The 13,662-nt window shown below is 46.6% G+C and overlaps 2 long non-coding RNA genes and 3 other non-coding genes across 5 annotated transcripts; 3 read left to right on the top strand and 2 right to left on the bottom strand.

Moving 5' to 3' along the window:
- The first annotated feature begins 592 nt into the window (after nucleotides 1-592).
- Nucleotides 593-756, top strand: LOC145508163 (U1 spliceosomal RNA). The gene has a single exon (XR_014055417.1). It is a non-coding gene; the product is annotated as a U1 spliceosomal RNA (small nuclear RNA).
- Nucleotides 757-5,606: 4,850 nt separating this feature from the next.
- On the top strand, nucleotides 5,607-5,680 carry TRNAN-GUU (transfer RNA asparagine (anticodon GUU)). The gene has a single exon. It is a non-coding gene; the product is annotated as a tRNA-Asn (tRNA).
- Nucleotides 5,681-6,209: 529 nt separating this feature from the next.
- LOC145505067 (uncharacterized) lies at nucleotides 6,210-8,187 on the bottom strand. The gene is made up of 2 exons (XR_014052818.1): nucleotides 7,039-8,187; nucleotides 6,210-6,935 (listed from the first exon to the last, which is right to left on the bottom strand). It is a non-coding gene; the product is annotated as an uncharacterized LOC145505067 (long non-coding RNA).
- On the bottom strand, nucleotides 7,567-7,638 carry TRNAQ-CUG (transfer RNA glutamine (anticodon CUG)). Its single transcript has one exon. It is a non-coding gene; the product is annotated as a tRNA-Gln (tRNA).
- LOC145505068 (uncharacterized) lies at nucleotides 7,767-12,541 on the top strand. The gene is made up of 3 exons (XR_014052819.1): nucleotides 7,767-7,833; nucleotides 9,034-9,165; nucleotides 9,633-12,541. It is a non-coding gene; the product is annotated as an uncharacterized LOC145505068 (long non-coding RNA).
- Nucleotides 12,542-13,662: the final 1,121 nt, after the last annotated feature.

The following is a 13,662-nucleotide window of genomic DNA, read 5'->3' as shown; positions in this document are numbered from 1 at the left end:
TCCAGAACGAAAGGTCAGACTCCGAGGAGGCTGGAAAAACCCGTCTGTATCTCCATGCATAGGTATGGCTGAGTCCCTTCGCTATTTACCTGAAACTACCACAACATTTTTAATTGGCTATACCCAAATGAAAAATAAAAATTTTAAAGTTAAATAAAATCCGCCTATGTCTCACTTAAAGGGTAAGAGGTCTCTTGTATCGATGTAAGAAGGTCGATTGCTAAGGTTGATGAAATCATGATGTCACTTCCCCGTCACAGGGGACTCGCCATTGGTCATATCGACAGGGGTGGGGCCGGGCTTGGGTTGAAGGAGAGCAGCCGCCTTAGAGGTCCTGAATGGGGTTGGCTTATGTAAATCTTTCAGCGCAGTGGTACTGTTCCCGGCGAGCCACTTCTCCGGTTACGGAAAATTTCCTGAGATTTTGTTGAATTTTTTTTAGAAGAGTTATTTGGAGGGCCTGAGAGGCATGGGAAAGGAGAGGGTGCGGAGGGTGCGGAGGATAGTGGAAGAGTTGCGGGGAAACGGCAAAGTGAGAGTGTGTGTAAGTGAACGTGTCTAAGGCTGTGCGGGGTAGGGGAAGAGTCAACTCATACTTACCTGGCCGAGGAGATACCACGATCAAGAAGGTGGTCCTCCCAGAGCGAGACTCACCCATAGCACTTCGGGTGTGCTGACCTCTGCGATTTCCTCAAATGGGAGAAACTTGACTGCATAACTTGTGGTAGTGGGGGACTTCGTGCGCGCTCTCTCCTGATAACTAAGTCGTAACTGCAGACTTAACTATTATCTTTCTTTAGTGGTGATTTACTCATTAAGTCGTGTCTGCTTCTTGTGACCTCACAGAGTGTAATCTGCTAGGCTCCTCTGTCCATGAAATTCTCAAGGCAAGAATACTGGCATGGGTTGCTATTTTCTTTTCCAGGGGATCTTCTTGACCCAGTAATCACACCCGGGTCTCCTCAAACAAGAAATTGAGCAAAGCGGTGTGATTACTTTTGAGACACCTCAGGCAAAACTTCTATTGAGACACTTGTAGTTTTTCACTCATTCAATGATGTCTGATTTCTTTGCAAGACGTTTGCTAGTCATGAAACTTTGTGTGAAGTCTTTTGCTGTTGTTTGACAAATGCAGACATCAAAAGATTTTAGTGCGAACCTGTGTTCTGTACCATGTATAACTCTTTTAGAATCTTAATGGTTTTCTCAAAACTTGAGTTCATATACAAGTAACAGAAACTAAGTTTACTTACCTGCTGAAACAACAAAGTCAGACTGGGGACATTAAACAAAGGTTTTCAGGAGATTTGGCATCAGGTGAAGAAGGACAGGGAGTGATCCCTGAGAGATGGGAAACAATGGCTCCAATGGCTGTAACTTATTGCATGGAGAGTTCCCAAGCGAGGCACCAGTAGCAAACTGAAAACCATCCCAGTGGACCTTGCTGAGCTGAGGACACAAGTTCACGGATGCCAAAGAAGCTAGAGTCCATAGGGACAAACTCCCAGGGAGGAGAGAGATGCTGAAGGTAATCAGGGGAGCCCTGCAAAGGAGATTCCTCCAGTGGGCAGCAAAGTACTAATCAGTGCAGCCCTGGGAGAAAACTCCCCAAAGTCAGGGGGAAATCTTTGATAGGGTCAGAGAGAACAGAGAGCCTGGCACTCACAGTTATGCTCGTCCTCAACAGGTAGACTAGAAAATACTAATAATAACCTTGTAATTAAGGAGATCCTGGAGTGGAGTACTCAAGGAAATCTTACCTCAGTAGCAGGAACTTGTTAGCCCTAGACTGAGTGTTCAGCTGCTCCAGACCATTTAGCAAATCATAAAAGCAAGACCTGAAACCATCAAACTGTTTGCAAATAACTTAAGGGCAACCCTGAAGAAAACTCAACATTTATAGGAACACAAAACTATCCAGCACCCAACAAGATAACATTTACAATGTCTGGCATTCCATCAGATTTTTAGGTATCCAAAGAGGAAGGGGGAATGACTCACAATGCAGGGACACATTGATCATTTAGGAGTGACCGAGAGCTGACACAGATATCAGAATAACCAGGGAAAGACATTTAAACTTTTATTCCAGCTATATTCCAGTCAAAGCTATGTTTTTTCCAGTGCTATGTGCTTAGCTGTGTCAGACTCTGTGGACCCCATGGACTATATGTAGCCCTCCAGGCTCTTCTGTCCATGGGGATTCTCCAGGCAAGAAAACTAGAGTGGGTTGCCATGCCCTCCTTCAGAGAATCTTCCCAACCCAGGGATTGAACCCATGTCTCCCACGTTGCAGGTGGATTCTTTACCATCTGAGCCACCAGGGAAGCCTGTTTTTTCCAGTAGTCATATACAGATGTGAGGGTTGGACCATAAAGAAGACTGAGAGCTGAAGATGCTTTTGAACTGTGGTGCTGGAGAAGACTCTTGAGAGTCCCTTGGACTGTAAGGAGATCAAACCAGTCAGTCCTAAAGGAAATCAACTCTGAGCATTCATTGGAAGGATTGATGCTGAAGCTAAAGCTGAAATACTTTGGCCACCTGATGTGAAGAGCAGACTCATTAGAAAAGACCCTGATGCCGGGAAGGATTGAGGGCAAGAGGAGAAGGGGGCAACAGAGGATGAGATGGTTGGATGGCATCACTGACTCAATGGACATGAGTTTGAGCAAACTCCAGGAGATAATGAAGGGCAGGGAAGCCTGATGTGCTGCAGTCCATGGGGTCACCAAGAGTCGGACATGACTAAGGGACTGAACAACAACAACATCACATAAGTTCAAACAGTTAAGTAGACACATGGCAAACATAAACAAAGACCCAGTTTAACTTTAAGTGATGAAATCAATGTCTGAAATGAACTGTATTGCAGGGGATTAACAAGGACCAATTAGAAAATGCAGAGGATTATTTTTGATAGGAATTGCACTGACTCTGCAGATCACTACGAGTAGTACTGGCATCTCAACTACACTGAATCTTCCAATCCATGGAGGTTGTCTTTCCATTTCCTTAGGGGTTCTTTAATCTCTTGCAGCTATGTTTTGCAGTTTTCAGTGTTCAAGTCTTTCACCTCCCTTAATAACTAATTAAGTGATATTGTAAGTGGAATTGTTTTCTTAATTTCCTTTCCAGATTGTTCACTCCTACTGTGTAGAAACACAACTGATTTTTGCCTGTCGTGTACCCATTATGCAAAATTCAGTTGTTGACTCTGGTAGTTTCCTTGTGTGCAGGGTTATTGGGGATTTTTCTATGTATCAGTTCAGTTCAGTTAAGTCGCTCAGTTGTGTCCAACTCTTTGCAACCCCATGAATCACAGCACACCAGGCCTCCCTGTCTATCACCAACTCCCGGAGTCTACCCAAACTCATGTCCATCGAGTCAGTGATGCCATCCAGCCATCTCATCCTCTGTCATCCCCTTCTCCTCCTGCCCTCAATCCTTCCCAGCATTAGGGTCTTTTCCAATGAGTCAACTCTTCGCATCAGGTGGCCAAAGTATTGAAGTTTCAGCTTCAACATCAGTCCTTCCAATGAACACCCAGGACTGATCTCCTTTAGGATGGACTGGTTGGAACTCCTTGCAGTCTAAGAGTCTTCTCCAACACCACAGTTCAAAAGCATCGATTCTTCGGCGCTCAGCTTTCTTCACCATCTAACTCTCACATCCATACATGACTACTGGAAAAACCATAGCCTTGACTAGACGGACCTTTGTTGGCAAAGTAATGTCTCTGCTTTTTAATATGCTATCTAGGTTGGTCAGAACCTTCCTTCCAAGGAGTAAGCGTCTTTTAATTTCATGGCTGCAATCACCATCTGCAGTGATTTTTGGAGTCCAAAAAAATAAAATCTGACAGTTTCCACTGTTTCCCCATCCATTTCCCATGAAGTGATGGGACCAGATACCATGATCTTAGTTTTCTGAATGTTGAGCTTTAAGCCAACATTTTCACTCTCCTCTTTCACTTTCATCAAGAGGCTCTTTAGTTTTTCTTCACTTTCTGCCATAAGGGTGGTGTCATTTGCATATCTGAGGTTATTGATATTTCTCCTGGCAATCTTGATTCCAGCTTGTGTTTCTTCCAGCCCAACATTCCTTATGATGTACTCTGCATATAAGTTAAATAAGCAGGGTGACAATATACAGCCTTGACATACTCCTTTTCCTATCTGGAACCAGTCTGTTGTTCCATGTCCAGTTCTAACTGTTGCTTCCTGACCTGCATACAGGTTTCTCAAGAGACAGGTCAGATGGTCTGGTATTCCCATCTCTTTCAGAATTTTCCACAGTTTATTGTGATTCACACAGTCGGAGGCTTTGGCATAGGGTAGGAGCACCCATCTGCAAAGAGAAAGACAGGAGATTACCCGTTTTGGGTCACCAGTAACCCCTGAATCTTCGATCAGCATGCATAGCCTAGGCCAGAGAAATGGAGATAGGCCAGGAGCCTTTCTTCACAAGCAAATCCAATCGGCAGGAACAGGGCGACCCCTGGAGGACCCCTGAGGCCAGAAAAGGGCGGATTCTTATCAGCTCCGCCAAATGCCCCCGATTAGACAGCGTATTATTTACGGTGCGGCGGGCACTCTCCTCCGGGGGGCACCTGGAGCCCTAGCGAGGCCGAAGCTGGAGGGGAAGCTGACTCCAGGCCTTGGGGGCTTCGGGCGGCGTCTGGGCTGCTTCAGAGCTTGAGTTCTCTGGCGTGGTGTCCGTCTCGCCATCCCACCCACCCGTTCGGTGCGCAGTAGGGGACAAGCCACCAAGTCCAAAAGGTAGAACCACACGATGTTGCTGGCGGTGATCAGGCACGAGAAGCCCGTTCTTTGGTAGGATACGAATTCAGACCCAAGTATTTAGGCGCGGAACCGTCTTGGGTGGGGAGCTCAGAGCCGGTCCAGGTGGTGCCCTCTTGGCCTTTCTAGAACTTTTATCTGTTCCTAAAATCACCTGCTAGAAAAAAGGTTTTGAAGAACGACCGACCTGAAAAATCTAGGTTTATCTAGGACTAAAAACTTGTAGGCGGCATAAGAATTCTCCGTCTACCGACCACTCTCGGCAGCTAAGACGGAATGCATCCACCGCCCAGCATTTCTTGGGCGACTGCTGGGTGCCAGGCCCCGTTCCGGGCGAGTGGCTGCATGGTGAGCCAACTCCAGGTCGTGCGCTGTGGAGTTATTCCCTGGAGGCGCCGAGAAGGGACAGTGCAGTGGGGACACAGCCAGTTGCTGTCCTTGCCCCGTGCGACCCCCAGGGCCCCGGGGCAAGGCCGTGAGCGCTACCTGTGAGGCCGATCACGAATGGGAAGTGGAGGACTTGAGCCCGAGAGAAGCTGCAGTTGTCTCGGGTAGAGGGGCAGCTTTGGAGGCGGCCAGGAGCAGGCGAGGACGGTTGTGAGCTCCGCGGTGTTTTCGTCCGAGCCCCAGCTCACTCTGGTTCCACGTCCGCCGCCTGGCGTGCTCGGCGCCCAGATTCAGTGTCTCTGGTGCCGGCGAGGTCGGGCCAAAATAGAGACATTTGAATCTTCTTTCCGCGGCGGTTGAAAGGCACAGGGGAAATCCACTCTGATTGCAGGATGTTACAGGAGGTTCTTGTAGCAGTTGGTCTCTGTGGCGCAATCGGTTAGCGCGTTCGGCTGTTAACCGAAAGGTTGGTGGTTCGAGCCCACCCAGGGACGAACTCGGCTTTGAATCTAGCGATGTCTCAGCCGTTAGTTTTATGCATCTGCCCTTCACTCCCCCCTCAGCACCCGCAATCCCCAGGCTGTTGATTTCCGCATGCTCCTTCCTCCTGGTTTTTACCTGGTGCCGTTGATCTCTCTGCACCACCCTGAGGCCTGCCCTCACTAAGCCATCTCCCTTGAACCTGCCAGGACAGTTGCCAGTGGATAAAGACACACGGACCAGGGGTGGGGAGGGGGAACACTCTACTCAAGCTATGACGTCACCACCTGCAGGGGCACCGCAATGCCAGGTCTCACGATGCCTCCACCCTTTCTTGTGGAAATATGACTTTCTTCCTTCCTTCTCTTTCTTTTCTTGCGCCATCGCAGGTACAATAATCCGGTTTCAGAACACTACTGTCATCTTCCATTCCCTCCAGCCCAGCTGCAGACAATTCTCGCTCTTTCCTCTAGCCCCAAGGAATGTATGTATTGAATGTACTTGTATGTGTTTATGAATTCACAAATATTGACAAACACCCAATTCCAATTCGGAACTACAGGGTTTTTATTGAATATCTATCTTTTAAGTGAATCTCTTTCTCTAACACCAAGCATTTTTGTTTTTAAGGGTACTACTGGGAGTAATAGAAATAGGATATCCCAGAAAGTCCTTCACTTTTCCCCACATTGCATAGACAAAACAGTACATAATAGCAAAAATACCGCTAACGGTATTCAGTTGCTGAATACCACTCAGTCGTGTCGGTCAGTCACTCAGTCCTGTTCTGACTCTTTGCGACCCTAGGGACTGCAGCACGCCAGGCTTCCCTGACCATCACGAACTCCCGGAGCTTGCTCAAACTCATGTCCACCGAGTCGGTGACGCCATCCAACCATCTCATCCTCTGTCGTCCTCAACAACGATATTGGGGAAAGCAATTTGGGGGTTTGTTGTCCTGAGGTATACATAAATTGTTGCTTCATTTTAATTTTATAACAATAAATTGGATGTAGCTTCCAACTTAAATCTAACCAAATAAGGTATATTCACTATAGTCTAGCCTTGACTATAAATCCGCAGGTGTCTCAAAGGCCAGGATGAAGTTGGATAAGGGACCCTTGGTCTCCAGAGACGCTGGATCCGCGGCCCTGGCTCCTCTTTCTGCCTGAATTTGGAAGGAAAGGACTAGATTTCCTGGAGTCAAGGTTCAAATCTTAGCCTAGTAGCGGCTTTTCGTGTCCAGCGGAGACTTAGGAGCGAGAAATTCTGAAAAAAAAAAAAAATCGAATAAATCGAAATAAATTGAAATAGGATCAATTTAAACTCGAAATAGAATTGGGCACATGAATTAAAATACAGTTCTTCTCACCGGAAAGCTGTCAACCTGGCTGATCAATGACATCACAGCCCCCGCGACCATTTATTCACAGGGACAAGACGTGCGGTGAGAAGCCCCCTCGGTGGGCGCAGCTTCTGCCTTTCACCCCAGAGACCCAGGGTGACCCGATGGGGTGGGGGTGGCAGTGGCTCGGTCGTTGCGCCCCTTGGCGGGGCCGGGCGTCCGATGGCCAGCGATGGGCAGAGCCTTTAGGTCCAGCGAGGACGCCCCGGGCTCGACACCCACCTGCCCGCCACCTCTCCGTGGATCACGGACCTACACAACTCGGATAATAGGCTTCCGGGACCTCGGCTGCTGAGGGGGAGGCAGCAGAGCACGGGGAACGCGTGGCCTCTTTCGCAGGACCCAGACGTTCTGGTCCCGAGAGCAGGAGGGAGGGGGACGCTGGGGCGGGAAAGCAGGTCCACTCAGCGCGCTTCTGAGGCGCGAGTTCACTTTCAGGAGGAGACAGAGCTCCGGCTGAGCGCGTAAAAGACACTTAACGCAGTCTAAAGAGAAAGGTCCCACCGAGACTCGAACTCGGATCGCTGGATTCAGAGTCCAGAGTGCTCACCATTACACCATGGAACCCTCAGCGCCTCGATACTCCCGCCGACGAGCTAGGCCTGGCGCGGCCGCGCCGGCCCAGGACCCGCCTCCTGCCCGGCGTCCTCTTCACCTCGCCCCGAGCAGCTTCCTCAGTGACGCCAGGGGGCGCCTGGCTCGCCGGCCCGCAGCCGTCTCTTCAGGTTTGGACGTTGTCGAATGAGACGAAACCCATTTGGGGTGAGCAACAAGGAAAGGCTCTTTGAGCCGCCTCAAAATGCACCTGCACTACCGGCATTTCTAGAGTTTTATACCCAGAAGTAAAATTCTCGCCAGAAAAAAAAAAGTTCTTTTTCTCTTTGCAGTTGTCCTCTTCCCGCTGCCTTGGGAGCGCTGAACATCCCCAGAAAGAGCCCTTGGGATTTCGTGGGATGTCCCCTTCCTGGGACCCCAGGTCCAAGGGTAGTAGAATCTCGGGGCACTGCCAGCTTCGTTGGTGGACAGAACGTCCTCTCTGTATTGGGAACCCGATCGAAGCCAAAGCGACAGCGACCCTACAGGTCGCACCGCGAGCACCCACACCGCTGGCGCCCCGTGGGGTGTGGTCGGATGTGGGCAGCTGACAGTGTTTCTTCTGGGCTGTTTCCTTCCTTACCTTCCTTCTCTTCCTCAGCTTTCTGGGTTCACCCTCTCCCCGCCCACCCGCGTTCCCAAGACTGCGGCGCCCGCTCGGTTTTGAGAGGGAAGCCCAGCGCCCACGGGCTGCCCTCTAGACCTTTCCACTCTCCGGACGTTTATATGATTCAGCGGCCAGTTTTAAAGTTTTGAACATCGGCCACATTTGAAAGCCTTTCACACCCACCCATTCTGCAGAGGGGGATGCACGAGTAAGAGGGGCACGTGGCTGACTGCAGCTGGAGAGGCTGTGTCGTCGCCTGTCACCTGGGCGGGGGCTCCCGGGGCTGCGAGGAGCAGGCGGCCAGGGCCATGCGCCCAGGTTTGGGGCGTCGAGGGCCGCCCGCTGGTGTCAGCGCCCAGACGTCCGCTTGTCAAGACTCAGCGCTGTATTGTTGGTATTTTCAGCACAGGAGGGAGAGCTTGGGGAGCTCGTTCTCACCCCATGTCAACAGCATAAGATTTTATAATCCTGCTCTGTGAGTACCGTTCGCGAGCATGACTGTTAATTGGGAAACTTGTGGTTGAAGCCATCACGGAACGTTCTAGTCTTACTTCAACTCATTTTCTTGTTTCCGAGTCTCAAACCTGACCAAAGCCTCCCCTGCTGCCTTTATCCTCCAGGCAGCAACCTCAACCGGTAGCTCTCAGTTCCTGTTCTCACTGTCCTTTGCTCTGTAGACACAGGCGGGGCAGCTGTTGTAACTCAGCAGTCCTGGATCTTCATTGTTTGGCCCCAGTATGGTTTCTCCCCGCCCTCATCAGATGCAACTGGTCTGCACTATCTGCAGCCCTGCAGCTACCCTGACCTGCATGATTCCACACCGATTCCAGGAGAACTACCAGGCTGCAGAGGCTGAAGGCACAGGCATGGGAGTCATCATGGTCAGTCTCCAGGTTGGTGCACATCAACAGCTAGTATTAAGTATGCCCTTACAGGATGCTACCAACACTTTGATTTGAGGTGTTGCATCCTTACATTTTTAAAAATTAATGACATTACTTTTTAGGACAGCTTTAGGTTTACAGGTAAATTGAGCACATAGTAGAGAGTTTTCACACATACTCTGTTGTCCCTCACCCAATTTCTTCTATTATTGCTATTTTGGATTAGTGTCATTGGGGGTAGGGGAGTAGCTGGGGAGTGGTTGGAGGGGGTCAAAGATCTCATGATCAGGAAAGTGGTTTTCCAAAAAATGGAGTTTCATCTATTGCACTCCAGATGTGCCGAACACTTTGATTTCTCCAAATTTGGGAAACTCCAATGCACAATTTGTGGTAATGGGGGACTGAGTTTGCACTCTCCCCTGAAAGTTAATGGTTAATTGTGGTAGTTTAGCTCAAGTTGTGTCCGTCTCTTGCAGCCCCATGGACTATAGCCCATCAGCCTCCTCTGTCTGCGGGATTTCCCAGCCAAGAATACTGAAGTGTGTTGCCTCTTCCTTCTCCAGGTGATTTTCCAGAACCAGGGAGTGAACCTGGGTCTCCTGCATTGCAGGCAGATTCTTTATTGACTAAGCCACCTGGGAAGCCCTAATGGTTAATAACAGACCACTTAAATATATATTCAGTAGCTTGTGTATACTTTTGGAGGGCATTTCCTAGATTCATTTTCCTGGAAGATAAATGTTCCTGCTCCCCTTCTAAGTTGCTTTGGGAAATAAAAATGCCGTATTCCTTTCCGGTGCCAGACTGCGAATTGACAGCTATCATAGTTTATGAGGATTAAGGCCCTAATCAACCAACCAAAATACTTTATTTCAGACCAGTTGCATTTCCCATTTTCCCCTGGAAAGGGAATGGACCAGGTTACTCCTTTACTGCAGAAACACCAGAGATCTTGAACTCAGAGAGACCTGTGTGACCCTGTGCCTCTTCCAGCCTGGGGAGGACAGATATTTCTAATATCTCACCTGACTTTCCCTACTTCCTTTTCTCTTCTATAACTGGCATGGCCATACTGCCAACCAACAAACAGTAGTATCTAGTGCTGTGTCCCTTATTTAGTAACTAAGGCACAGGATCATTTTAAACCACCAAGAGGAGGAATTTCTGGGATCTCTTTTGGAGTAACAGATGAGGTTCCTGAGAGAGGGTTTGGGAATCTCTATCCCTCCTTCAGGGCCTGGTTTGTAACCTAAGGATTTGAAATGTCTGGCTTCTCTCCCTGGCTCCCCAGGGAACATAAGTCAGCCTGGGGGCAGTGTTTCCTAAGTGACTCTCCACAAAAGCCTCAAAGCTGGAACTTTCCATTGGACCACGTTGTAGTCATGTTCACCCTTTCCTTTGCAGGACCTTTTGGAGATTAGAAATAATCAAGGGTGACATGCTTTTAAAGAGCCATGTCCTATATAACTACTGTGTATAAAATAACTGATAATTAATGAGAACTAATAACTAATGATAATTGAGAGAATCTACTGTGTAGCACAGAGAGCTCTACTCAGTGCTGTATGTTGACTTAAATAAGAAGGAAATCCAAAAAAGAGGGGATGTATATATACGTATAACCGATTGACTTTCCTGTACAGCAGAAAGCAACAACATTAAAGCAACTATACACCAATAAAAATTAATTTTAAAAAACAAAGAGGCATGTTGACTCATAAAGGAATAGTTTTCACAACAAACCTCAGAGAAACATCCCCTCAGCCTTTGGGCAAGGGGCTGTGAGGACTGCATTCCCCAACATATAGTTAAGCAAACATTGTCCTTAAGACTGGTATGGTGCTTTTAAAATAATTAAAATAAAAGTATTTTTTTAAGTATAGTTGATGTAAATCATTATGTAATTTACACATGTACAATATAGTGATTCAGAATTTAAAGGGTATATTCCACTTAAACTTATTATAAAATATTGAATATATTTCAGTGTTGTATTATATATCCTTGCAGCTTATTTTATACATAGTAGTTTGTACCTCTTAATCTCTACCCCTGTTTTGCCCCTCTGCCTTCCCTCTCCTCACTGGAAAGCACTAGTTTGTCCTCCATATCTGTGAGTCTGTTTCTTTTTAGTTTCATTCACTAGTTTGTTATATTTTCGTAGATTCTACATATAAGTGATGTCTGACTTACTTCACTTAGCATAATACTCTCCAAGTCCATCCATGTTGTTGAAAACATCAAAACTTTATTGTTTTTAAGGCTGAGAACTATTCCATTTATTATATATACCTCATCTTCTTTATTCATTCCTCTGTTGATGAACACATAGATTGCCTTCATATCTTGACAATTGTAAATAATGTTGCTATGAACATTGGGTTGCATGTATCTTTTCAAATTAGTGTTTCTGGCTTTTTATTTTTTTTCTGAATACATACCCAGCAGTGGGATTGTTGGGTTATATGGTAGTTCTATTCCCACTAACAGTGACCAAGGTTCCCTTTTCTCCACATCCTCACCAGCATTTGTTATTTGTGTTCTTTTTGATGATAGGCATTCTGTAGCATGAGGTGATATCTCATTGTGGTTTTGATTAGCATTTCCCTCATGATAGATGATGTTGAGCTTCTTTTCCATTGGCCATCTGCATATTCTCTTTGGGAAAATATCTGCTCAGTTCTTTTTTTAATTGGGTTGCTTGGGGGTTTTTAATGTTGAGTTGTACGAACTGTTTATATATTTGTATATTAACAACTTATTGGTCAAGTTTTAAGGGTTTTCCTTAGTTCACAGTTTCACCATGTTTGTGACTGTGTTCTTTATTTTGTAAAAGTGTCTTTTCAGGATCTTGATAGATATTTTCCAACTGAGTTTATAAGGGGGATGCCACACAAACACAAACTAACAGAAACTGGATTTACGCTCCCACCTGAAACAGCAAAACAAAAAACAGCAACAAACTGAACAAAATAGATAAGACCAATACAGTATACTAATGCATATATATGGAATTTGAAAGATGGTAACGATAACCCTATATGCGAGACAGAATAAGAGACACAGATTCATAGAACAGTCTTACGGACTCTGAGGGAGAAGGTGAGGGTGGGACACTCTGGGAGAATAGCATTGAAACATGTATATTATCATATGTGACACAGAACACCATTCCATGTTCGATGCATGAGACAAATGCTCAGGGCTGGGGCAATGAGATGACCCAGAGGGATGGGATGGGGCAGGAGGTGGGAGGGGGGTCCAGGAAGGGGAACACATGTAAACCCATGGCTGATTCATGTCAATGTATGGCAAAAACTACTACAATATTGTAAAGTAATTAGCCCCCAACTAAAATAAATAAATTTATTTAATAAAAAAAAAAGATTTTCAAGGGACTAGGCTGCTGCTGCTAAGTCGCTTCAGTTGTGTCCGACTCTGTGTGACCCCATAGACGGCAGCCCACCAGGCTCTGCCGTCCCTGGGATTCTCCAGGCAAGAACACTGGAGTGGGTTGCCATTTCCTTCTCCAAAGAGACTGGGCATCAGGCAATAAAGGTCAGTGAGTGAGACCTGAGAAATGAAAAACAAACAGATAAGCCCTATAGTTGCTCCAGTTCACCACTTGGAGAGAGTTTCTCAGCACGGCAGGGGAGAAGAAACTGAAAAGAAGCCCAGTGGACCTCATTGAGTTGAGGACACTGAGCTGAGTTGTTGTTCCCCATCCTCATCTTCCCTTTCAGCAGGTTGAACCTATTGGTGTCTGCTGTTGTTATTCTATCTACAGGCAGATATCCAGGCTGAACTGGGAACAGTCATCTTTGAACTGCCTTAAGTAAGGAATGTGTACCCTCATTCTGTATCCCCCCACGGAAACAGCACAATGCTTTACCCACAGGGCTCTGTAAATGCATTCATGGAACTCAGCTAATTTAGGATCCATATTATCTAGATGAGCAGAGATATTATATTTTATAAAACATGATGGAATAGAGGAGTGAATCAAGGAGCATTAGGTTATTCTGTTTCTAACAGCACTAAAGACATATCAACCAGGTGAAAGCCAGGATTTTAGTGCCAGATCCCCATACATTCTTACTGCAAAACATGAAGTTGCTTTACTCCTTTTTAATTTTACTCATTTGAACTAAAATTTAAGGATAAAATACTAAGTCCTACAATTCTAGGACTATGACTGATATCTACATTGTCTTTGAAATGGGGTGAGAATTTGAAGTCCGAAAGGCATTACCTTGTCAGAGAGAAGACAGATTGTTCCCGATTGTTATGACAATGATAAATCTATAAGACTTATTAAACTCGCCTCGTTATATCTCCTGCTGACCAAAACATAGACAGTAGAGACAAATATCACATTTTCTCTGGAGACCTTGGCAAGACTGACTACTTTGAACCAACATGGATCCCAGGTGTTATCCTGAGGCTGAAACCAGGGTGAGAACCAGGGTTGTTGAGCCATGGTAGGTCACCAGTTGTTGGAAAAGA

The sequence above is a fragment of the Giraffa tippelskirchi genome, chromosome 5 (genome assembly GCF_054371585.1).
Source record: "Giraffa tippelskirchi isolate mGirTip1 chromosome 5, T2T-mGirTip1v1.2.pri, whole genome shotgun sequence".
Lineage (NCBI taxonomy): Eukaryota > Metazoa > Chordata > Mammalia > Artiodactyla > Giraffidae > Giraffa > Giraffa tippelskirchi.
Note: the sequence above shows the minus strand (reverse complement) of the source record. Positions and strands in the feature narration are given on the sequence as shown.